Consider the following 24,622-nt stretch of genomic DNA (forward strand, 5'->3'; position numbering starts at 1 on the left):
ATGACTCAGAGGAATAATTATTAGACTGAAGTATAATAAGGATTCAACTTAAGAATGTGAAATATAAACATAATATATAAATGTATTCTTTGGTTGGTTAGCAATCAAAGCTTAAATTCATATCTACTTACAAAAATTCTCAAAATACTTACATTAAACTGATAGGGCTTCTTATATTTGATAGAATATTGGAATTGAAGAGATAAAATATTAATATTACTTTACTTTTTGAAAACTTTATAGTTTTTCTCTGTCTCTCAAAGGGCACAGAGAGTAGTGATTCCAAGTAACTGATTTAGTAAATAGTGTTGGGATTATTTTTCATTCCATATTTAAATTTACAAGTTAGATATTTAAGATATGTGCAAAATGTTTAAGCTCTCCTTCTAAGTAGTCCTTCATTTATCATTGGTTTTCATATCTAATTATTCATGCCTTAGGTACTTTTTATCTCATTATCCAAACTTCTTGAAAACCACAATGTAAGTCAAATTTTCCACAGAGATTATACTGGGAAAAAGACAAGAGCATTTGGGAAACAACTGCTTTGAGAGGCTGGGCAGAAGAACAAGACCAGCAAAAGAGACATCAAAGGAGTCAAAGTACTAAAAAAGAAAAAGAAAGGGATGCAAACATTGAAAGCTTCAGTCTCCTTATCTGTAAAATAGAAACAATGATATTTAATTTGTATAATTATTGTGAGGAATTAAGGGTTAATGTATGGAGATCATTTAATATAATGCCTGATGTTTAGTAAACACTCATAAATATTGCTGATTTTGTCTAATATTAAAAAAACAATAATTTTTTGCTAAATCAACCTAATCTACAGCTAGACTGTAAGCCAACTTCTATACAACCTCAAGGACTTGCTCTTTGAATCACTGATTACCTTACTTACTTAAATAGAAAAATGAAAACAGAGATGATCCATAAGCTAAAACTTAAAATTCAACGGATTATTTGTACCCTTATATCGTCAATAAAGAAAACTAATCTAGACAAAGAGCTTCTTCTTCTTTTTCGTAACATTCCCTTAGTTGCTTTACTGATGAATTGTGGTGACATTCTTTGCAAATGAGTGGTATGACAATTGAATGAAAACTATGGGCCTTGTCCAAACGAATAGTACAGTGTACTGTGGACAGCCAGGGAATGTGAGCAGCAGGATGTGAGGGTCAGGGAGATGTTTCACATCTACTTGCCTTGTGATATTTTATTTACGTGGGAGTGGCGTCACTGGTGTCGTGTTTTATCCAAAGGATTATGTAGAACATCTTTGATAACTTGTCAGCACTTTTGTCAAGGTTGCTGTGATTTATAGACTATTTATGTTAATTGAGATTATGCTGCTGGCATATACAGACACCTACTATTATTATTTTTTAAACATTTAAATCGAATGATTTGAGAAAAGCCAAACACAAAGCTTCAGGTGGTGGAGATGTTTCAGCAATGATAGCACCAAAGAAAAAATAATTAGCAAACTCTTTCATGAGAGCTAATTTTCACTGGGCCATGTGCAGTGTATTTTTATACAACCAGATGCCCCCTTCAACATAACCTTATTTTTATTTACAGAGAAAATTTATTTATAAAGTTGAGAGAGATCCATCAATTTGCTCTAATTTTGTTGAGAAAAAAATTCACCAGAATCATGTGATAGCATCTTCTACCTTATTTATCCAAGTGTGTCACTTTGTGAGGTGAGTTGGTCAAACACAGAAGTTGGAAATAGCAAACATCCCCAATAAACCCATGGGGAAAGCTTTGCTACTGATTTCAATATGTTAACATCACCCACTGGCTAATTACCAATTGAGCCAACTTACTCAATTTGGTAAAGTTTTTCCAGCCAGAGCAACCAATGAAGCTTTTCCATAACTACTTACTAAATCATGTTTTTCCTAAATTTCAGCTTTTCAGAGGACTGTTGCTAAGACAGTCAAACAACTCTGACCAAAAATTCTCTCTAGGCTGTGATATTTGACTATATTATTTCTAAAGTGGTAAAAGTCCTGCTAAGTCACTATAATAAGGAATTGGTTTTTATTACAGTTATTTTAATGCCTTAATGGCTATATGAACAAGCCAACAAACATATTATAAGAGGGAACTCAATTCCATAGTAACAGGAAAATGCAAATTGAAACCGAATGAGATAATGTTACATACCTACCAGAATGATTAAAATAAAAGCAACAGACAACACAAGTGTTAAAGAAGAATTAGAAAAACTAGACCCATTGACAGGAGCATAAACTGGCACAACCACTAAAAATAAGTAGATGTACACTCTATTAATCATCAACTTGTCTCCTAGGCATTTAGCCAGGAAAAAATGTATGTGTATACTTACCAAAAGGCACATAGGAGAATGATCATAGCACTATTACCTACCTCTAATCCTTTTGGGTGATTCCTCCCCTGATTTGGGTTTTCTTACATACATTTGCTGATCAGTAAGCAGTTGAATATCCTTGGGGCAATTTTTGGCAAGTCCCCAGTTTTCTTTGGACAGTCCTAGTAACTGTAGATGCTTTGTTCTTCCTGAGATCCCAGCATCCTTAAAAAAACATATCCTTCACAGGGTAGTGTGACAGGGTCTGCCTTGATTCCCCCTCTCTGCACCATGACCTGGAAATTCTGTAAGGTGGTAAGCTGAATTATAGGCGCACATGTTTGGTTTCCCATCAAGATCATTTTCCAGTGTTTTGAAATCTATTATTTTATATACTTTGTCCATTTTTTTTCCAGATGGTTGGATAAATCCAGGATTTGTTACTCAATCTTGCCTAGAAGCTAAAATCTTTAGAAAAATCCTTTTTACCTGAAAGAACAACTGAGGATCAAGCTATGCTTCCTTTTGGTTAGACATTTGGCAGATTTTTTTTTTTTTAATCAACAAAGCCAGCCTCCTCCTTCAAGAAAAACAACTGTAGTAAAAATTTAGAATTTTAGAAAATGTGCCTCTGCCATTAATTTGACATAAATACTTTCAAGGACATAAATCTTACCTAATGAAATCAGTGGTGATCTTATCACACATGACTTGTCAATGCTATATAATAAAATTTGCCAACATGAGAAAGTATAAATTGTGTGCTGCACTACCATTTTCCAGATAACCAATGCATCATATTACAAAGTCATACAAGAGTAAAAAAAACTCACTGTCAGTACAAAATAGACCAATAGATTTTACTGATAAAATACCACTTACATAGTTTCAGATTTCATGCTGGAATTAGGTTTTAAGGAACTACTGTTTCTTGATTTTTAGTATAGTATTACTCTAAAGGGCTATTTCTCCCTTTTCCAAACGTATATGTGTTTCCAGATTTTCTTTCTATCATTCAATGAAAACAATATACTGTGACAGACTGAAGCAGGAACAGATATATAAAGCCAGTTGTGTTCTGTTAAGCCAGGCAGTGAATAGATCCGCAAAATGTAAATGATGGTGATCTTCCTATTAAATATCTGTCTTAAAAATGTAACAATTGTTTGTAAAACTAAGTTATTTGTGCTAACTAGTATGGGTTTATCATTTTTTTTAAATAAATTAAGAATCCTAAAAAGTATCTTCATTTGAATTTCTGATATGTTAAATACCAATAAATAACATTATATAAACACAAGCCTTTTGAAATTTCCAATAATTTTAAGAAGTGTAACAGTTTTCCTAAACAAACTGTCCGTAAGCTTCTCCCATATAGAAAACCAAAGCCCAGAAGACTTTTCCAACTCTCCTTCATTATTGTTTTCTCATTTGAAATTTTCATTCTAAATTTCCTCTCTCTGTGTTAATTCGGCCCTTTTTTCTTTTCTAATCTGTCCTTATTATTCACACCCTCTGTTAACGGGGTCCTGGCCAGATGTCCCACAGGGTTGGGAATTAAACTCTATATCCCATTCTTCAAATGGAGACATTGGCCTGAAAGAAAATATTACCATGAGAATGTGACCACCTCTCACCCCCTACCATAGGAATGTGACCACCTCTCACCCCCTACCATGACAATGTGACCTTTTGTAACTATTCCAGGAGATAGCCCTGAGCTGAAGCAAATGTTTAACTGTTAATCTTGTCTTAAGACAGTTGAGTAATGAACCAGAGTTCTTCTTATCTGGAAAGCCCCTGCTATTTCAGCTCCCCCTCCCTACTTTATGGTTAGAGCCCCCGCTATGTCTGCTCCCCCTCCCTACTTCATGGTTAAAGCCCCTGCTATGTCTGCTACTCCTGCCTACTTTGTGGTTTTTGCCTTTATAAGCTTGTAAAATCTGCTGTTTGGGGCTTAACTCCTCTGCTCCTGAGAGAGTCACGGGTTAGGCCCCAGCATGCTGGAATAATAAAAAAAAAAAAAAAAAAACCTCGTGCTGATTGCATCAAGTGTCGCTTCTTGCGGTTGATTGGGGGTCACAGTAGCCCAGGACAGAGTGGGGGTCTTGTCCCAAGTCTTTCAACTGGGGGCTCATCCAGGATATAACGACCACCCCTCACCTGCAGAGTCGACCTTGGAGGTAAGAAAGGGGTACCCCGAAAACTGTCTAGTCTGTGTCTTCAGTCCTTTTGTTTGACTTTGTGTGCGCGCTTTCGATTTCGCAGCCGTTCAGCACCTTGTGAGAGTGGCCGGACAGTGGTCGGTAGACGTGCCCAGAGGACCACAGGCTGAAACCCTAGGGGACGCCCCAGGAATTAAGGAGAACCAGGGATGCCTGGTTGTCTCCTGCTGTAAGGGCGCTGATCGAGTCCGGTTGTTCAATCAAAAATTACGGGAAACGCGCCCGTCTGATCCTGTTATAGGCTTGTGAAGGACCAAGTGTGGTAGGTGGGTCCTTGTATCTGTAATATTTCTGTTATTCCTGTTATTTGTGTTTCTGACATATCCACTGACGATGGGACAGACTGTGACAACACCTCTGAGTTTAACTCTAGATCACTGGACTGAAGAGAAGAGAAGAGGTCGTGATCTGTCAGTAGAGGTTAAAAAAGGTCCATGGCAGACTTTCTGCTCCTCGGAGTGGCCTACTTTTAACGTCGGCTGGCCCTCAGGAGGAACCTTTGACTTATCTCTTATTTTTGCTATTAAAGAGATTCTTTTTCAGAGAGGACCGGGAGCCCATCTGGATCAACAAACTTACATCATAGTCTGGCAGGACCTGGTGCAGAATCCGCCCCACTGGGTTTGGCTGTGGACTGCCACATCCAGGCCCCCGTCTAATCCTCGGGTGCTCGCTGTCCAATCTTCCGGTCCCAGAAAAGGGGGCGACAGCTCGGACCCCCCCAAGAAGATCTACCCAGACTGATCATCTTCTCCTCGACCCTTCGCCCCCTCCTCCCCCATACCCTCCTGCCTTGGCTCCTGTCGGGGGGCAGGGAGGACCAGCATCGCCGGATCTGGCGATTGCCCCCTCTGCACCCCCAGGGGAACCTTCACTGGGGCCTGCACAAGGTACCAGGAGTCACCGCCGGGGAGGAATGTCTCCCGATACTACTGTTGCCCTACCCCTGAGGTCATACGGCCCCCCGCCGGTGGCAACAGATGAGGGACCACCTCCTCTCCAGCCCCTCCAGTACTGGCCATTTTCTTCCGCAGACCTGTATAACTGGAAAACTAATCACCCCCCTTTTTCAAAAGACCCCCAATGCCTGACTGGGCTGGTAGAGTCCCTGATGTTCTCTCATCAGCCCACATGGGATGACTGCCAGCAGCTCATACAGACTCTCTTCACTACTGAAGAGAGGGAGAGGATTTTACTAGAAGCTAGGAAGAATGTACTTGGGGCAGACGGGCGTCCTACCCAGCTCCCCAACATCATCGAGGCTGCCTTTCCCCTCTCCAGACCTGACTGGGACTTCAACAGGGCAGAAGGTAGGGAGAGACTGTCAGTCTATTGCCAGGCTCTAGTGGCTGGCCTCCGTGGGGAGGCAAGACGCCCCACTAATTTGGCTAAGGTAAGAGAAGTAATACAGGGGGCCACGGAACCCCCCCTCAGTGTTTCTTGAACATCTAATGGAAGCTTTTAGGTGCTACACCCCATTTGACCCTGCCTCTGAAGGACAGAGGGCTTCCGTGGCTATGACTTTCATAGGGCAGTCAGCTGTAGACATTAAAAGAAAGCTGCAGAGAATTGAAGGATTGCAGGACTATACCTTGCAGGATTTAGTTAAGGAAGCTGAGAAAGTATACCATAAAAGAGAAACTGAGGAAGAAAAAGAGCAGAGAAAGGAGAAAGAGAGAGAGGAAAGGGAAAATAAGAGAGACCGAAGACAGGAGAAAAACTTAACACGGATTTTGGCCGCAGTAGTAGGGGAGAAGAGCCAGGAACAGACCCAAGGTAGAACTAAGAAGTCAGGTAGCCTGGGCAACCGCGTCCCGTTAGATAAACATCAATGTGCCTACTGTAAGGAAAAGGGGCACTGGGCCAGGGAATGTCCTAAAAAAAAGAAGAAAGAACTCTCCAAGAAAGTAGTGGCCTTAAAGGAAGAAGAAGATTAGCGGGGACGGGGCTCGGAACCCCTCCCTGAGCATAGGGTAATACTTAAGGTGGAGGGGAAACCAGTTGAGTTCCTAGTAGACACCGGAGCTCAACACTCAGTCCTACTCGAACCATCAGGACCCATCTCCAAGAAAAAATCCTGGGTTATAGGGGCCACAGGGCATCAGCAGTACTCATGGACTACCCGAAGATCAGTAGATCTGGGAGTGGGACGGGTAACCCACTCGTTCTTAATTATCCCTGAGTGCCCTGCGCCCCTCCTCGGGAGAGATTTACTCACCAAAATGGAAGCCCAAATCACTTTCACTCCTGATGGCCCAGAGGTAACCCAAAATAAGAGAGTAACAGCCCTGACCATGCGTTTAGAGGATGAACATAGACTCTTTGAAAAGCAGCGGGAGAAAGAGACTAGTCTCGTATATGACTGGCTAGAAAAATATCCCGGGGCATGGGCCGAAACTGCTGGAATGGGACTGGCCGCAGAAAGGCCGCCTATAGTCATAGAACTCAAAGCTACTTCCACTCCTATGGCAGTGCGCCAGTATCCTATAACTAAGGAAGCTTGGGAAGGAATTAGGCCTCACATTCAGCATCTCCTACAGCTGGGCATACTAGTAAAATGCCAGTCACCATGGAACACGCCCTTATTACCCGTCAAGAAACCCGGCACAGGAGACTATCGCCCTGTGCAGGACTTGAGAGAAGTAAACAAGCGGGCGCAAGACATCCACCCCACCGTGCCTAACCCTTATAATCTGTTAAGCTCTCTCCCTCCAAACCATATCTGGTACACCGTCCTGGATTTGAAGGATGCCTTCTTCTGCCTCCGACTACACTCCTCTAGCCAGAACATCTTCGCATTTGAATGGAGAGACCCGGACTCTGGAACAACGGGGCAATTGACATGGACCCGACTTCCACAGGGGTTTAAGAACTCCCCAACCATCTTTAATGAAGCCCTCCACCAAGACCTAGCTCACTTTCGCGCCAGCCACCCTCAGGTAACGCTCCTACAATATGTAGATGACTTACTGCTAGCTGGAATGACAAAAGAAGAGTGCCATCGGGGCACAGAACTGTTGCTGGAAGAACTAGCCCGCTTAGGATATCGAGCCTCCGCCAAGAAAGCCCAGATCTGCCAGAAAGAGGTAACGTACCTGAGTTACACCCTAAGAGGAGGGCAGAGATGGTTAACAGAATCCAGGAAGCATACTGTGACTCAGATTCCAGTTTCCCGCTCGCCCCGCCAGGTGCGAGAATTCTTAGGGACTGCGGGGTTCTGCCGCTTATGGATACCAGGGTTTGCCACCCTGGCAGCTCCCCTCTACCCTTTGACCAAGGAAGGCACTCCCTTTGAGTGGGGTGCCAGCCAACAGCGGGCCTTTGACAACATTAAAAAGGCATTATTATCAGCCCCGGCCCTGGCTCTACCAGATGTAACAAAGCCCTTTGTCCTATACGTAGATGAGAAGAGAGGAGTGGCCCGAGGGGTGCTGACGCAGCCTTTAGGGCCATGGAAAAGACCGGTAGCATACCTCTCCAAGAAATTGGACCCCGTCGCTGGTGGTTGGCCAGCCTGTCTGAGGTCTGTGGTGGCAGTAGCGGTACTAGTAAAAGATGCAGACAAATTGACTATGGGGCAGAAGTTGACAGTCATTGCCCCCGATGCTTTAGAAAGCATCATCAGACAGCCCCCTGACCGGTGGCTGTCCAATGCCCGCATGACACATTACCAGAGTCTCCTATTAAACGGAGACAGAGTCCAGTTTGGCACGCCTGTCATCCTCAACCCAGCTACCCTACTACCTGATACCTCTGTCCAGAAGGATGTATTACACACATGCCAAGAAGTACTGGCTGAGGAAACTGGAACTCGGAAGGACCTCTGTGATCAGCCTCTGCCGGATGCCCAACTGACTTGGTTCACTGATGGGAGCAGCTCCATAATAGAAGGTAAAAGGGTGGCCGGGGTGGCGGTAGTGGACGATAAGCAGACCATCTGGGCAAGTAGTCTGCCTGAAGGGACATCGGCCCAGAAGGCCGAGCTGGTTGCCTTGACTCAGACCTTACGTTTGGCAGAAGGAAAAAAGGTTAACATATACACCGATAGCAGGTATGCTTTTGCTACAGCCCATGTTCATGGGGCCATTTACAGGCAGCGAGGACTGCTGACTTCAGCAGGAAAAGAAATTAAACACAAGGAAGAAATCCTAAATCTACTGGAGGCTGTTCACCTCCCTAAGAAAGTGGCCATTATCCACTGCCCTGGACATCAGAAAGGGGGGTCCAGAGTTGCTGAGGGAAACCGAAGAGCCGACCGAGAAGCTAAGCGAGCAGCTCAAAGGCTCAACATCCTGCCGCTATATGAAAACACTTTAAGGCCTAGCCTTAAAGAAATAGCACCCCCCCCCTTGTCAAACACTTTAAATATTCGGAGCGGGATCTCGAGAGAATGGACAGATTAGGCCTCCACTTAGAATCCCCAGAGGGGATCCGAGAAACCCCGGAAGGAAAAATCATCCTCCCTGAGGAGCAGGTGATCACCTTTCTCAGACAACTTCATAAATTAACCCATTTGGGCCCCAAGCATCTAAGAACTATTGTTCAGTCCTCCCCATACTATATTATGGAATTAAGTAAGCTCGTTAACGCAGCTGCAAAAGAGTGCAGACCTTGCCAATTAGTAAACACCCACCCTAGCACATTACCTCAGGGAAAACGACTCCGAGGAGATCGACCTGGAAGCTACTGGGAAACAGATTTCACTGAGATTAAGCCGGCCAAGTACGGATACAAGTACTTGCTGGTGTTCATAGATACTTTCTCAGGATGGGTCGAGGCTTTTCCTACAAAAAGGGAGACTGCTCAAGTTGTAGCCAAAATAATATTAGAAGAGATTTTTCCAAGATTTGGACTACCCAAGGTAATTGGATCCAACAATGGTCCCGCTTTTGTTGCCCAGGTTAATCAGGGTTTAGCCAAAATTCTGGGGCTTGAGTGGAAATTACATTGTGCTTATCGGCCCCAAAGCTCAGGGCAGTTAGAGAGGATGAATAGAACCCTAAAAGAGGCCATGACTAAATTATCCTTAGAGACTGGCATTACTGACTGGACAGTCCTCCTTCCCTTTGCCCTGTTCCGTGTGCGCAACACCCCTAGCACTCTCAAGCTGACCCCCTTTGAAATCCTATATGGAGCTCACCCCCCGCTCGTTGCCATGCAGCACCTCCCTTCCCCAGAATCTTACTCCTCTCAATCTCTATACACCAGATTAAAAGCCCTTGAAACTGTGCAAAAGGAGGTGTGGAGCCGGCTGATCGAGGCCTACAAGCCCAGGGATCTGCAAATACCTCACCAGTTCCAGGTTGGAGATTCGGTGTACATCCGGCGCCACCAGACAGCCAACCTTGAACCACGGTGGAAAGGACCGTACCTAGTACTGCTCACAACCCCGACCGCGGTAAAAGTTGATGGCATCGCAGCCTGGATCCACGCATCTCATGTTAAACCAGCACCGCCGCCAGACTCTGGGTGGGAAGTGGAAAAAACGGACAACCCCCTCAAGCTCCGCATTTGCCGCAGTAGCCCTGCTCCTGCTGATACAACTCCCGGTGATAAGTAGCTCCGGTCCCAACCCCCATGCCCCCCAGAGGTTAACCTGGCAGGTTTTCTCTCAAACTGGTGATATAATATGGAGTACTACAAAAGAGGACCCTCCTTGGACCTGGTGGCCGTCCCTCACCCCAGATATTTGCGCCTTAATAGCAGGGCTAGATAATTGGGATTTCTCCGATGAGACCTTTAAGGAGGTTCCATTGAGCCTTGATCACCATTTAGTAAAGCGCTTGCTTACCCAAGGCTCCACATCCCAAGGCCAGTACGTTGCAGATGCCCCTGGCTGTGGCAACTTGCCCGCCCAGCGCCGGATGCAACAAACGGAGTTCTATATCTGTCCCTGGGATGGGAGAATGAGAAGCCAAGCCAACAGATGTGGGGGGGTAGAAAATTTCTATTGTAAACAATGGGGATGTGAGACGACTGGGCAGGCCTTCTGGCACCCCTTCTTCTCTTGGGACTTAATAACCGTAAAGAGGAGCAGTACCGGGGCAGGGTCAAACCCCCTAAATATTTCCTTCACAGAGAGGGGGAAACAAGCCCGAGATTGGATAAAAGGAAGAACATGGGGATTCCGTTTCTATATGTCAGGGTGGGATAAAGGATTTACCTTCTTCATCAAATTAAAAATAGAGACTCCCGTCGCTGTCCAGATAGGACCCAACATCGTACTCTCAGGACAGCAGCCGCCAGCCAGGCTGCCTGTTTCCCCCCGTATGCCCCAGACCCTGGGGAGCACCCAATTAACTGAGGCCAGCACAGCCCCATCGCCTGCGAAACTGTCTCCCCAGGTAAAATCCCCGGAGACTCCAAGCACCGGGCAGAGACTTCTTAACTTAATACAGGGGGCTTTCAATGTCCTCAATACTTCCAACCCTAATCTTACCGAATCTTGCTGGTTGTGTCTAGCCTCAGGCCCGCCCTATTAGGAAGGGATCGCCTTCTCAGGTATCTTCCAAAATACCACCTCCCATAATTCCTGTGACTGGGGATCCAAGATCACCCTTACAGCAGTCTCTGGGCGAGGCATTTGCCTAGGCACGATCCCCGAAAATTGCCAGGATCTGTGTAATCAGGCCATTAAAAGCCCGTCAACCACTACCAATTATTATCTAGTGCCTCCTAAAGGAGGATGGTGGGCTTGCAGCACCGGGCTAACCCCGTGCATTTCCTCATCAGTGTTTAACTCCACTGCAGACTACTGTATCCTCATACAGTTAATACCTAGAGTTATCTACCACGAGGCGAGTTCCTTCAAGGCAGAATTCGATCTCCGACCCTGTAGACAGAAGAGGGAACCAGTCTCTATCACCTTAGCTGTCCTGATGAGTATAGGGGTGGCGGCCAGAGTAGGAACAGGAACGGCTGCGCTTGTCCAGACCCCACAGTATCTCGAAGAACTGAGAGCAGCGGTAGATGAGGACCTAAAAGCCATAGAACAATCGATCACAAAATTAGAAGAGTCACTAACATCCTTATCTGAAGTAGTATTACAGAATAGATGGGGACTCGATCTCCTGTTCCTAAAAGATGGAGGGTTATGCGCTGCACTAAGAGAAGAATGCTGTTTCTATGTAGATCACTCTAGTATGGTAAAAGACTCCATGACTAAACTCAGGGAGAGACTAGAAAAAAGACAACGAGACCAGAGGCCCATCAAGGGTGGTTTGAAAATTGGTACAGCCGATCACCTTGGTTCACCACTCTCGTTTCCAGTTTGATAGTCCCTCTTATTATACTGCTTCTAATTCTTACCTTTGGGCCCTACATTTTTAACCGTATAGTCACCTTCGTCCGGGAGACAGTGAGTGTTGTACAAGTGTTAATGCTCAGACAGCATTACCAGTCTCTCCGCCGGGACGATAGCCATGAGAATGAATACATAGAGCCAGAAGTTCCATGATTAGAACTTCCCCCCACCCCTCCCCCAAAAAATGGGGGAATGAAAGAAAATATTACCATGAGAATGTGACCATCTCTCACCCCCTACCATAGGAATGTGACCACCTCTCACCCACTACCATGAGAATGTGACCTTTTATAACTGTTTCAGGAGATAGCCCCAAGCTGAAGCAAATGTTTAACTGTTAATCTTGTCTTAAGACAGTTGAGTAATGAACCAGAGTTCTTCTTATCTGGAAAGCCCCTGCTATGTCTGCTCCCCCTCCCTACTTTATGGTTAGAGCCCCTGCTATGTCTACTCCCCCTCCCTACTTTATGGTTAGAGCCCCTGCTATGTCTGCTCCCCCTTCCTACTTCATGGTTAAAGCCCCTGCTATGTCTGCTATTCCCGCCTACTTTGTGGTTTTTGCCTTTATAAGCTTGTAAAATCTGCTGTTCGGGGCTTAACTCCTCTGCTCCTGAGAGAGTCACGGGTTAGGCCCCAGCATGCTGGAATAATAAAAAAAAAAAAAACCTCGTGCTGATTGCATCAAGTGTCGCCTCTTGCGGTTGATTGGGGGTCACAGTAGCCCAGGACAGAGTGGGGGTCTTGTCCCAAGTCTTTCAGGCCACCTTTGCCAAAGTGCTTCGTGCAGTTGTAAGCCTACCAGGACCTCTGTTCTTGCCCCAAGACACATCTGCTTCTGATGCTGTGGTATCATGCTCCTTTCCTTACTGTGTGACCTGTGTGAACCTGGGCAGCTCCGCTAGCCATTTCAGTTTTGTGCTCTCACTGCCTGTGTCTAACACATCTGCCTGTCTAAATTTCAGTTCTCTATTTTGTCAGTAGAGCCGTTGTTGAAATTTTGACTTCAAGTATGGGTGCTCAAGATATCCAAGCATTTTGTATATTACAACATGTAACTTAAAGACCAATCATACATTTATTGTTTAAATTGTTTTCCTATGTCCCATGCTACTTAAGTTTTTTTCTAAAACTTCCCATGCCATTTACTTGCTCAGTGGGTTCACAGTCTCTCCCTGCAATTTATGCCAACACTCACACTATTTTATTAAACAGAGTAACAACATCTGTTGTTGACTATTTCTGTGAAGTTACTTCCCATTAGATCATTTCATAAAAAGTATTACATAAGATCAATACTTGGAGTTAGGAGAACGAATTTAGAGTTTTCCATCCAGATACTATCCTATTCCTTATTGTTCTGAAATGAAATTTATGAAAAATTCTCAGAGGTTTTTGATAGAGTGAATTCTCTGGCTGTATTGTGTCAGATAGCTACAGTGCTGTAACTGAAGTAAAGGCCTGAAAAGGGGCAAAATGCATTACAAGTTGTTTACCCAAATCTTTTTGGGAATTAAAACTGTATTCCTGCCTGAGGCCAGAAATTAAGGGGCAGAGGAGTGTTCTTTGTTCTTTGTTTTAAACCACAGGAGATGGCTCAATGGAATTGTCTATTGTTCAGGCAAAGGGCAGGAGGCCAGAGATAAGGCCAGCCAGACCACCAACAGTATTAAACAGTAATAGCCTGAAGCTGAAAGCATTGCATTTCTGCTTAAAGGGCAGAAGTTCTTTAAGATGAAACTCAGCCATCTTCATTTGATGGCAAAATATGAAATTTCTTTTTCTTTTTCCTCAAACCACTTGTTCTCCTTCCTCATTTGGCTATAGTGGCAAGTACTAAACTTTTGGTGACAGAATTTGGCATCCAGGGGTGGGCTCATTGGCATACCAGTGGTGTGGCACCACATGACTGCTGCTGTCACTAGAAGCTGCATGGAGCAGTCCTGGGTCAAGCGTGGGTCTTAGGGAGCAGGGGTGGAGTCTTTTTGGTGTGAGAGAGTAAGGGACTACTTAGCTCTGGGGAAACTCTTGTCTCTCTCTTTCCAAATTAGAGGCAGTTCCTTTCACCCTAAACCTCATTGGAGAAAAGGGAGTGGTTTTGGGAAGAGTCAGGACCCTTGGACATTTTGGTAAGTTTCCTGGTATGCACACTGAGACTCCCATTAGGGGAAGGTTGTGAACCTTACAGCCTTGTAGTTGGTAAGGCTTTTTTAGGTGTCCTAGGCCTGGAAGTTACAGTCGAGGGGAACTAGAGAATATTGGGAATTCATTCCTTTTTAGATTAGGAAAAGTCAGTTCTCATTTGTATAATTCTCATTTGTTAGGTAGGGAAGCTGGGGCATCGTTGCCTTTTGGGTCAGGAAAATTTGATTCTCATTTGTACAGTTCCCACCTGTTGGTAGGCCTTAGCATTTCCGATTGTCTTGGGGGCTCCTGTATTGTCTACTTGTCAACTTGTGTTTGTTGTTATTGTTTGTGAGTTTTGCCTTAACATGGGAGGCTCCATTTTTGTTCCATCTGAAAATCCCTTGGAGAAAATTTTGGCTGAACAGTCAACTTGCAGCTACAAACCGATGTCTAAAGAAGGAATAGTATATTGTTGTAATACAGCTTGGCCAACATATGTGTTGGGGTGTGTGGAGAAGTGGCCAATGAATGGAACTTTAAATTACAATAGTTTCTTTCTTTTTTTTTATTGTTGGGGATTCATTGAGGGTACAATAAGCCAGGTTACATTGATTGCAATTGTGAGGCAATGACCCTCTTGCAATCATGTCTTGCCCTCATAAAGTGTGACACACACCAAAGCCCCACCCCCCCTCCCTCGGTCCCTCGTTCTGCTTTTCCTCCCCACCCATAACCTTAATTGTCATTAATTGTCCTCATATCAAAATTGAGTACATAGGATTCATGCTTCTCCATTCTTGTGATGCTTTACTAAGAATAATGTCTTCCACTTCCATCCAGGTTAATACGAAGGATGTAAAGTCTCCATTTTTTTTAATAGCTGAATAGTATTCCATGGTATACATATACCACAGCTTGTTAATCCATTCCTGGGTTGGTGGGCATTTAGGCTGTTTCCACATTTTGGCGATTGTAAATTGAGCTGCAATAAATAGTCTAGTACAAGTGTCCTTATGATAAAAGGATATTTTCCTTCTGGGTAGATGCCCAGTAATGGGATTGCAGGATCAAATGGGAGGTCTAGCTTGAGTGCTTTGAGGTTTCTCCATACTTCCTTCCAGAAAGGTTGTACTAGGTTGCAGTCCCACCAGCAGTGTAAAAGTGTTCCCTTCTCTCCACACCCATGCCAGCATCTGCAGTTTTGAGATTTTGTGATATGGGCCATTCTCACTGGGGTTAGATGATATCTCAGGGTTGTTTTGATTTGCATTTCTCTAATATATAGAGATGATGAACATTTTTTCATGTGTTTGTTAGCCATTCGTTTATCATCTTTAGAGAAGGTTTTATTCATGACTCTTGCCCATTGATATATGGGATTGTTGGCTTTTTTCATGTGGATGAATTTGAATTCTCTATAGATCCTAGTTATCAAGCTTTTGTCTGATTGAAAATATGCAAATATCCTTTCCCATTGTGTAGGTTGTCTCTTTGCTTTGGTTATTCTCTCCTTAGCTGTACAGAAGCTTTTCAGTTTAATGAAGTCCCATTTGTTTATTTTTGTTGTTGTTGCAATTGCCATGGCAGTCTTCTTCATGAAGTCTTTCCCCAGGCCAATATCTTCCAGTGTTTTTCCTATGCTTTCTTTGAGGATTTTTATGGTTTCAGCCTTAAATTTAAGTCCTTTATCCATTTTGAATCAATTTTTGTGATTGGGAAAGGTGTGGGTCCAGTTTCAGTATTTTACATGTGGATATCCAGTTCTCCCAACACCATTTATTGAATAGGGAGTCTTTCCCCTAAGGTATGTTCTTGTTTGGTTTATCGAAGATTAGGTGGTTGTAAGATGTTAGTTTCATTTCTTGGTTTTCAATTCGATTCCAAGTGTCTATGTCTCTGTTTTTGTGCCAGTACCATGTTGTCTTGACCACTATGGCTTTGTAGTACAGACTAAAATCTGGTATGCTGATGCCCCCAGCTTTATTTTTATTACTAAGAACTGCCTTAGCTATATGGGGTTTTTTCCAGTTCCATACAAAATGCAGAATCATTTTCTCCAATTCTTGAAAGTATGAAGTTGGTATTTTGATATGAATGGCATTGAATAGGTAGATTGCTTTGGGAAGTATAGACATTTTAACAATTTTGATTCTTCCTCTCCATGAGCATGGTATGTTCTTCCATTTGTTATTATCCTCTGCTATTTCCTTTCTGAGGATTTCATAGTTTTCTTTATAGAGGTCCTTCACCTCCTTCGTTAGGTATATTTCTAGGTATTTCATTTTCTTTGAAACTATGGTGAAGAGAGTTGTGTCCTTAATTAGCTTCTCATCTTGACTGTTATTGGTGTATACAAAGGCTACTGACTTGTGGACATTGATTTTATATCCTGAAACATTACTGTATTTTTTGATGACTTCTAGGAGTCTTGTGGTTGAGTCTTTGGGGTTCTCTAAGTATAAGATGATGTCATCAGCAAAGAGGGAGAGTTTGACCTCCTCTGCTCCCATTTGGATTCCCTTTATTTCCTTGTCTTGCCTAATTGTATTGGCTAGAACTTCCAGCACTACGTTGAATAGTAAAGGTGACAGAGGACAACCTTGTCTCGTTCCAGTTCTAGAGGAAAAGCTTTCAGTTTTACTCCATTCAGTAAAATATTAGCTGTGTGTTTGTCATAGATAGCTTCAATCAGTTTTAGAAATGTGCCACCTATGCCTATACTCTTCAGTGTTCTAATTAGAAAAGGATGCTGGATTTTATCAAATGCTTTTTCTGCATCTATTGAGAGGATCATGTGATCTTTATTTTTGCCTCTGTTAATATGGTGGATAACGTTTGTGGACTTGCGTATGTTAAACCAGCCTTGCATCCCTGGGATGAAGCCTACTTGATCATGATGAATGACTTTTTTGATGATAAGCTGTAATCTATTGGCTAGGATCTTGTTGAGAATTTTTGCATCTATATTCATGAGTGAGATTGGTCTGAAATTCTCCTTTTTCTTTGGGTCTTTTCCTGGTTTTGGTATCAGGGTGATGTTTGCTTCATAGAATGTGTTGTGGAAGATTCCTTCTTCCTCAATTTTTTGGAATAATTTCTGCAGTACAGGAATGAGTTCTTCCTTGAAGGTTTTTTTCAATTTCATTGATCTCTGATTTGATTTTGGATATTTCTTTTCTTCTACTGAGTTTAGGCTTAGATTGTTCTTCTTTTTACAAATCCATAAGATTGCTTTTGAGATTGTTGATGCGCTCTCTTTCTGTTTTTCGAATGTAGGCATCTAAAGCAATGAATTTTCCTCTCAAAACTGCTTTTGCAGTATCCCACAGGTTTTGGTAGCTTATGTCTTCATTGTTGTTATGCTCAAGGAAGTTAATGATTTCCTGTTTTATTTCTTCCTTCACCCATCTGTTATTCAACATAAGATTCTTTAATTTCCATGCCTTTGTGTGGGGTCGAGCTTTTTTGTTAGAGTTGAGTTCCACCTTTAGTGCCTTATGGTCTGAGAAGATACAAGGTAAAATTTCAATTCTTTTGATTCTGTTGATATTTGTTTTGTGTCCCAGGATATGATCAATTTTGGAGAATGTTCCATGGGGGGATGAGAAGAATGTATCTTCTTTATCTTTGGGATGGAGTGTTCTGTATGCGTCTATCAAGCACAGTTGTTCTAGGGTCTCATTTAAATCTCTTATATCTTTGTTTACATTCTGTTTAGAGGATCTGTCCAGCTCTATAAGAGGAGTGTTAAAGTCCCCTGTTATTATGGTATTATAGAATATCATATTGCTCAGACTGAGTAAGGTCTGTTTCAAGAATCTGGGAGCATTTAAATTGGGTGCATAAATATTTAGAATTGAAACATCTTCTTGTTGTATTTTTCCCTTGACCAATATAAAGTGACCATCTTTGTCTTTTTTGACTTTAGTTGCTTTAAATCCACATGAATCTGAACATAAGATTGCAACTCCTCTTTTCTTCTGAATGCCATTTGCCTGAAAAATTGTCTTCCAACCCTTGACTCGGAACTTTAATTTGTTTTTTGAAGCCAGGTGTGTTTCTTGCAAGACAGCAAATGGATGGCTTATGTTTTGTAATCCAGTCAGCCAATCTATGTCTCTTCAGTGGGGAATTCAAGCCATTAACATTTATTGAGATAATTGATAAGTGTGGTAGTATTCTATTCATCTTATTTTGTGAGAGTCCATTGCTTAGTTTTACTTTTGTATCAGTGTGGAGGTTAGGTTCTGTACTTTAATGTCTGAGTTCTTACTTTGCTGCTGATCCATTGTGGTGGTCAGTGTGCAGAACAGGTTGAAATATTTCCTGTAGAGCTGGTCTTGTTGTGGCGAATTTCCTCAATGTTTGTATATCCGTAAATAATTTGATTTCTCTGTCAATTTTTAAGCTTAGCTTAGCAGGGTACAGAATTCTGGGCTGGAAATTGTTCTGTTCAAGTAGATTAAAGATAGATGACCATTGTCTTCTTGCTTGGAAAGTTTCATTAGAGAAGTCTGCAGTCAGTCTGATGGATTTGCCCCTGTACGTCAACTGCTACTTGCTCCTGGCAGCTTGCAGAATCTTTTCTTTTGTCTTGACTTTGGACAGGTTCATCACAATGTGTCTTGGAGAAGCTCGGTTAGAGTTGAGGCGACCTTGGGTCTGATATCCCTCTGAAAGCAGTGTTTCAGATTCTTTGGTGATATTTGGGAAATTTTCTTTTATAATATTCTCTAGTATGGCTTCCATTCCTCTAGGGCATTCTTCTTCCCCTTCTGGAATTCCTATAACTCATATGTTGGAACGCTTCATAAAGTCCCATAATTCAGTGGGACTGAACGTTCTGCTTTCAGACAGTGAACGTTCTGCTTTCAGACGTTCTGCTTTCAGACAGTGAATGTTCTGCTTTCAGACGTTCTGCTTTCAGACAGTGAACGTTCTGCTTTCAGACAGTGAATGTTCTGCTTTCTCTCTCTTCTTTTCTGCCTCTTTTACTATCTGAGTTATCTCAAAAACTTTGTCTTCTACCTCTGAAATTCTTTCTTCTGAATGGTCTAACCTGTTGCTGATACTTTCCATTGCATCTTTAAGTTCCCTAATTGACTGTTTCAGTTCCTTCAGCTCTGTTATATTATATCCTTTTTATATTCTTCATATCGTTCATCTCTTATTTGATTCTGTTTTTGGATTTCCTTTTGGTTATTTTCCACTTTATTAGCAGTTTCCTTCATTGTTTCCATCATTTCTTTCATTGCTTTCATCATGTGTATTCTAAATTCCCTTTCTGTCATTCCTAACATTTCTTTACAGGTGGAATCCTCTGTAGTAGCTACCTCATGGTCCCTTGGCGGGGTTGTTCTGGACTGGTTCTTCATGTTGCCTGGAGTTTTCTGCTGATTCTTCCTCATGGGTGATTTCTTTTATCTGTTTCCTTGTCCTAATTTTCCTTTCACTTCGTCTTGCTCTTTAAGTTCTCGTGCCTGTGGACTAAGGGTTAGATGAGTCCTTTTGGTACAGGACCAGAAGGGTGAGAAGGTTGAAGAGCAAGAAAGGGATGAAAGAAAGGAGGACCGAGTGAAAAGAAAAAAAAAATAGAGAAAGGAGAGGGGATGGGTAAAGGAATATTGACAAAAAGAATAGAGGCACAGAAATAGGGAGACAGAGCAATATAGGTGTACAGTAGGGTACTTTGACACAATCTTTAAAAAAAGCCACCTTCTGGGGGTGCCCAGTTGGGTGGTTCCCCTGAGGTCAGCAGCTCTTTGCTAACCTGATCAGACACAGTACCCCACCTCCACCAAGTAGACAGGAAAGACAAAAATGCTATAAATCAAACCAAAACAAGCAAATAGAAAATTTTACGGGATAAAATTGGGTGAAAAACCAAATAATAGCAGTAGAAACAGTAGCAAAAATGAAGTTCTAGTTATTAAAAAAGGCAGGAATGGGGAATTATAATTAAACTAGAGAAACTGAGAAAGAAAAAAGATCTGTATGGAAAAGGTTGAAATTAAAAAACAAAACAACATCAACAACATCAAAATAAACAAAAAAACAACCAACCAACCAAACAAACAAACAAACAAAAAAACAACCAAAAGCAAAGCAGTATGTCTATTTCGTTGAATGTTGTCTGGGCAACATGTGGTCTTCTGGGGTATGAGACGTTAATCACAGTACTGATACGACTGGAGGCTGCTGATTTCTCAAACCCCAGCAGGTAGACACGCTAAATCTCTCTTCAGCCCACTTAAAAGACACTTTGAACTTGTAAACTTGCTGAGCAGAAGCCTTCCCAGGAAAGTGCTTGTCACTGGAATCACTGCTGATGTGGCTATCCACTTACCCAGTGTGCCAAAACTGGTCTCACTCTGCCCCTGAGGGTTAGGGCTGCAAGGCAGCTCAGACCCCACCCTTAGGCTACTTGGTGCTGGATTACCAGCTCCCACCTGATTCTAGCTCTGCGACCCTGAGGGCAGAGCTTGCTGGGGCAGATCGCTCACAATGGCTCCCTGTGGCCCACAGCCAAACACTATTAGCTCCGTCTGGCTCAGCGGCTCAGACTGGGGCCCTAGACAACGGCCAAAGTTCTCTGCATTCCCGCTCAGGCTCTCCCCAAGGCAGCTCAAGGAGTGCCAAGTCCAAAGACACCAAACAGTTCACAGGTAAGGCCTTTCTGGTTTGTAGTCTCGCTGCTACTGAACTTACAGTTGCGGGCGGGTTTAGACCCATTGAACACACGCAACCACTTGCCGGTTTTCCACTGTTTTAGTCCTCCTCTTGGGGTCCAGAAGTCTCTCGCTGACTCTCTGTATCCTCACAGGGGTGATGATAGGCAGATCCCACCAGACAGAGATGCCTGGAGTCTTATCTCCCCAGACTCATGGTGCCCAGATGCAAGGAAGCTGTTACTCGGCTGTCATCTTGCTCTCCTCCCTTTACAATAGTTTCTTACAATTGGAACTATTTTGTCAAAGGTTGGGTAAATGGAATGAGATCTCATATATACAAATTTTTCATGTCATTGCATAATAAAGAGACTGAAAGGCCAGGAACAAAGTTAATGATAAGTATTAGTCAGACTCCAGGTGATTAAAATTGGGGAGGAATTAACCAGGTTCGATCTTCTGATCCAAATTTCATATAACACACATCTACCAGGGAAGGTGTTGTGGGCTTGGTAATGCTTGAGCTTCTACTAGTGGGCCCCTGCTGCTCCATTGCACACAGTCCCCATTCCCACCAGAGCCTCACAGCCAGCCTAGGAAGTTGTCCCAAATAGTGCCAGGCTCAGGACAAGTGCCACTACCTGCCACCACTGCTGCCCTCTTGATTCTGTGAGAGAAACCAGGGAGGACACAGCTGGGATTCATTCCTCAGTCCTACATCCTCCAGATTTTGATTTGGGAGTGGGAATGGTCTCTCATTTCAAGACCAAGCATAGCCAGAACAGACAAGATTTCCATCACAGTAATTTCATCAGATAGGGGGCTTGAATGTGCAAGGACAGCCAACAGGTTATTATTGGACTTGTGCAAACTGGGATCCTGATGTGGACTCAGATGGTAAGAGAATAAATCATTACTGAAAGTGTATTCTGGCAGGCTCTGGAGGGAAATGCCTAGACAGAAGAGTTTAAACAAGATCCAAGAATTACAACAAAAAGTCAATGAAGATAACTCTGAATATTTGGAACATACAATGCAGGCATTTTGGAACCATACAGATGCAGATCCAGAGGGCCCTGAAAATTTGTGCATAGTTAATGTGACTTTTTTTTTTTTTTTTTGGCCCAGGGCTGGGTTTGAACCTGCCACCTCCGGCATATGGGGCTGACACCCTACTCCTTTGAGCCAGAGGCACCACAGGCACCACCACAGACTTTTATAGGATAGAGTGCTTCAGATATAAGGAGGAAGCTGCAGTGTATGGAAGGAGCAGTTGCCATGAGTCCCTCCAGCTTGATGATATCACCTTTCAAATATAATGCTAGGGAAGAACAGAAGCTGAAACTTGGTGTGTGTTCTGTTCAGCTGAGGGTCCTTCCAGACAGTCAAAAGCAACAGTGAAACCATTTCCCCAGGCTGAAGCTTATTTGTAGGGGAAGAACATTGAAAAGAGCATTCACCAAAATTGCAAAGGGCTCCAAGTAACAAGAAACCAACCCCAGGACAGGAAATGGTTTTTTGAGTCCATGACTCAGATGACAAATGGAGGAGACCCAGGGCTCCGTGCTTCAAGGTGGATACAACCCAAATTCCCACAGGAGTCCCCAGTACAAATGACAGTGGGGACTCAATCAGTGGAATTTTTAATCAATCCATGAATGTCATCACCACCAAGCTGTGGGGGCAGAAGTGGACCCCTGTGGCTGCTGCCCCAGGCCCCAGCACCAGCCACTCTGTGAACCAGACAGTTGTGGGGGGAGGGCCAGGCACCAGTGGCTGGGGAACTCATGACCATGGGCCCTGGAGGTGTACCCTGGGGAGCTGCTCCACTGCTAACTCCAGCAACCCCAACATCCTCAGTGGCCGCGCTGGACCCGGGGGAGCAGTGAAAGTGCTGGCAGCTGTTTTAGAAGTGGACCCTGAGGGCACGGCCAAGCTCCTGCTGGATGCCTTTTGAATACCAGGCCCTCCTGGTGAAGCACACAGGAGGCTGCCACTGCAGAGAAGTTTGTATTAAATTTGGGCCACAGCAGACCTGCACGTCTTTGAATACAACTTTGGCATTTGCAAGAAGAAGCAAGTTCTAGTCCTCCCAAGATCTATCAAAAAGTGAGTGATGCCGTATGGCCTGACAGAACCCTGAGATATGCAGAAAGAATTCAAACTCTCCATATATAGATTCAGACAGGGTGTGCCTGCCACTGATAATATTGTACAAGTACCTGTGACTGGTACTCAGTTGCATTTGATGGAAGATCCTGAGACCAGGATGACCTCTCAGGACTGCTGCACTGTCTTTCCTCCCCTACCCTTCTCAGTGAGAGCTTAGCAGGTGACTTTGAACCTGCACTTGGACCATAGGATTCTGTTATAGAGTATCACCCAAAAAGGGCACAGATTTGCAAACAGCAGGAAACCTACTTGGGATTCCAAATTAACAAGGGAACCCATGGATGACTGCACAGATTCCTAAGAATGGCCGGGTTCTCTCACAACCAACCAGATTCCCAACTTTGGATTAAAAGCAAAGCCTTGAATGAGCCCTTAAAGACAGATGTAGAGCCCTTGATATAGACCACAGATTGTCAAAATGCCTTTGAAAACTAAAGCAGAATCTTATGACTGCCTCTGCTTTGGGGTTGCCTGACTTGCAGAAATTAAAGACCATGTCCACTCCGAATCCTGCCACCCTGTCGCCAGCTGAACAGAATAAGGCTCTACAGCATGACTGTGTAGAGACGCTGGAAGCTATTCCAGCAGGATGGATCTGTGAGTACTGCTTGGAAGAAAAAGGAGCTCCTGATAGCAGGAAATAAGGACACTAAATATGCCACTAAAATAATGGCCCTGATACAGGTCATGGCTGAGCCCACGTGGTGGCCATCTTCCACTGTCCTGCTCACCAAAAATGGGACCCTGATGCTGCAAAAAGAAATCAGACCTCTGGCAGAGATGCTACAGAAGCTGCCAAAGGCAGTCTGTTCCTCCTGTCCAGCTGAATTTAAATCATTATAAAACCTCTTTAAAACTAAAGCCTAGGGCTGTGACAGTTGGGATGACACAGCTAAGTGAAGACATGAACTCATTGCTCTACCTGAAGCCTTGTTCTGCCTACTGAATGGAGAGGCAGCTCCTTAGTGAGGATTTTCCCAACTCTGGCCTCTCCTGCCCATCTGTCTCACTGCCGAGTTTGTCATCCTAAACCTCATTCAGTTCAGGTATCCCAGTATATAATTTCCTACACACTAAATTTGCCCAAGCCGGTCTCTAGGATCACCTGCAGGGCATGACTAGTAGCTCTGGATGCAGAGATCCCATGTTTCTTTCTTGCCCAGCCTTGTATCAGACGTCATGTACAAGGCGACAGTAACCACCACAGTCCTTCCTGTGCTTTAGATATCAGCAGGGGAAAATGTTTCTTCTCAGGTATCTCCCATGTCCTGATGTCCATCCTGGTGATTATGGTTGTTGTTTATGCCCCTTTTCACCTGGTAATCTGTTACATTCTTTACAAACCAGAAAAAGTAATGGCCTAAATAAGAACAAACCTTCCATCTCAAGCACTGCCCCAGTTCAGCAGAAAGTAGCTGGATGAGTACATCGTCTCTCCTCCTACATATATAGAAAAGTAAAATTTACTGTGGGGAATATGTATAAGAAGTAAGGGCCTGAAAAAGAACAAAAGCATTATAAATTGTCTCTATCATCCCCTCCTATCCCTCCTTTTGGGAACTGAAACCTGCATTCCTGCCCAGGACCAGTAATGGGGGTAGGGGCAGAAGAGTGTTCTTTGCTGTAAACAGGAGGCGGCTCAATGGAATTGTCCTGACAAAGGGCATGAAGTCATCTTCATAGGAGATAAGGCTGGCCAGGACCACCAAACACAGTTAAAAGCAATAACCCCAAACTGCATAACCCCTTTAAAAGCTCTGCCTTTGTAGCCAGGTGTGGCGACTCACGC

This window comes from Nycticebus coucang, chromosome 5 (genome assembly GCF_027406575.1).
Source record: "Nycticebus coucang isolate mNycCou1 chromosome 5, mNycCou1.pri, whole genome shotgun sequence".
Taxonomy (NCBI): Eukaryota; Metazoa; Chordata; class Mammalia; order Primates; family Lorisidae; genus Nycticebus; species Nycticebus coucang.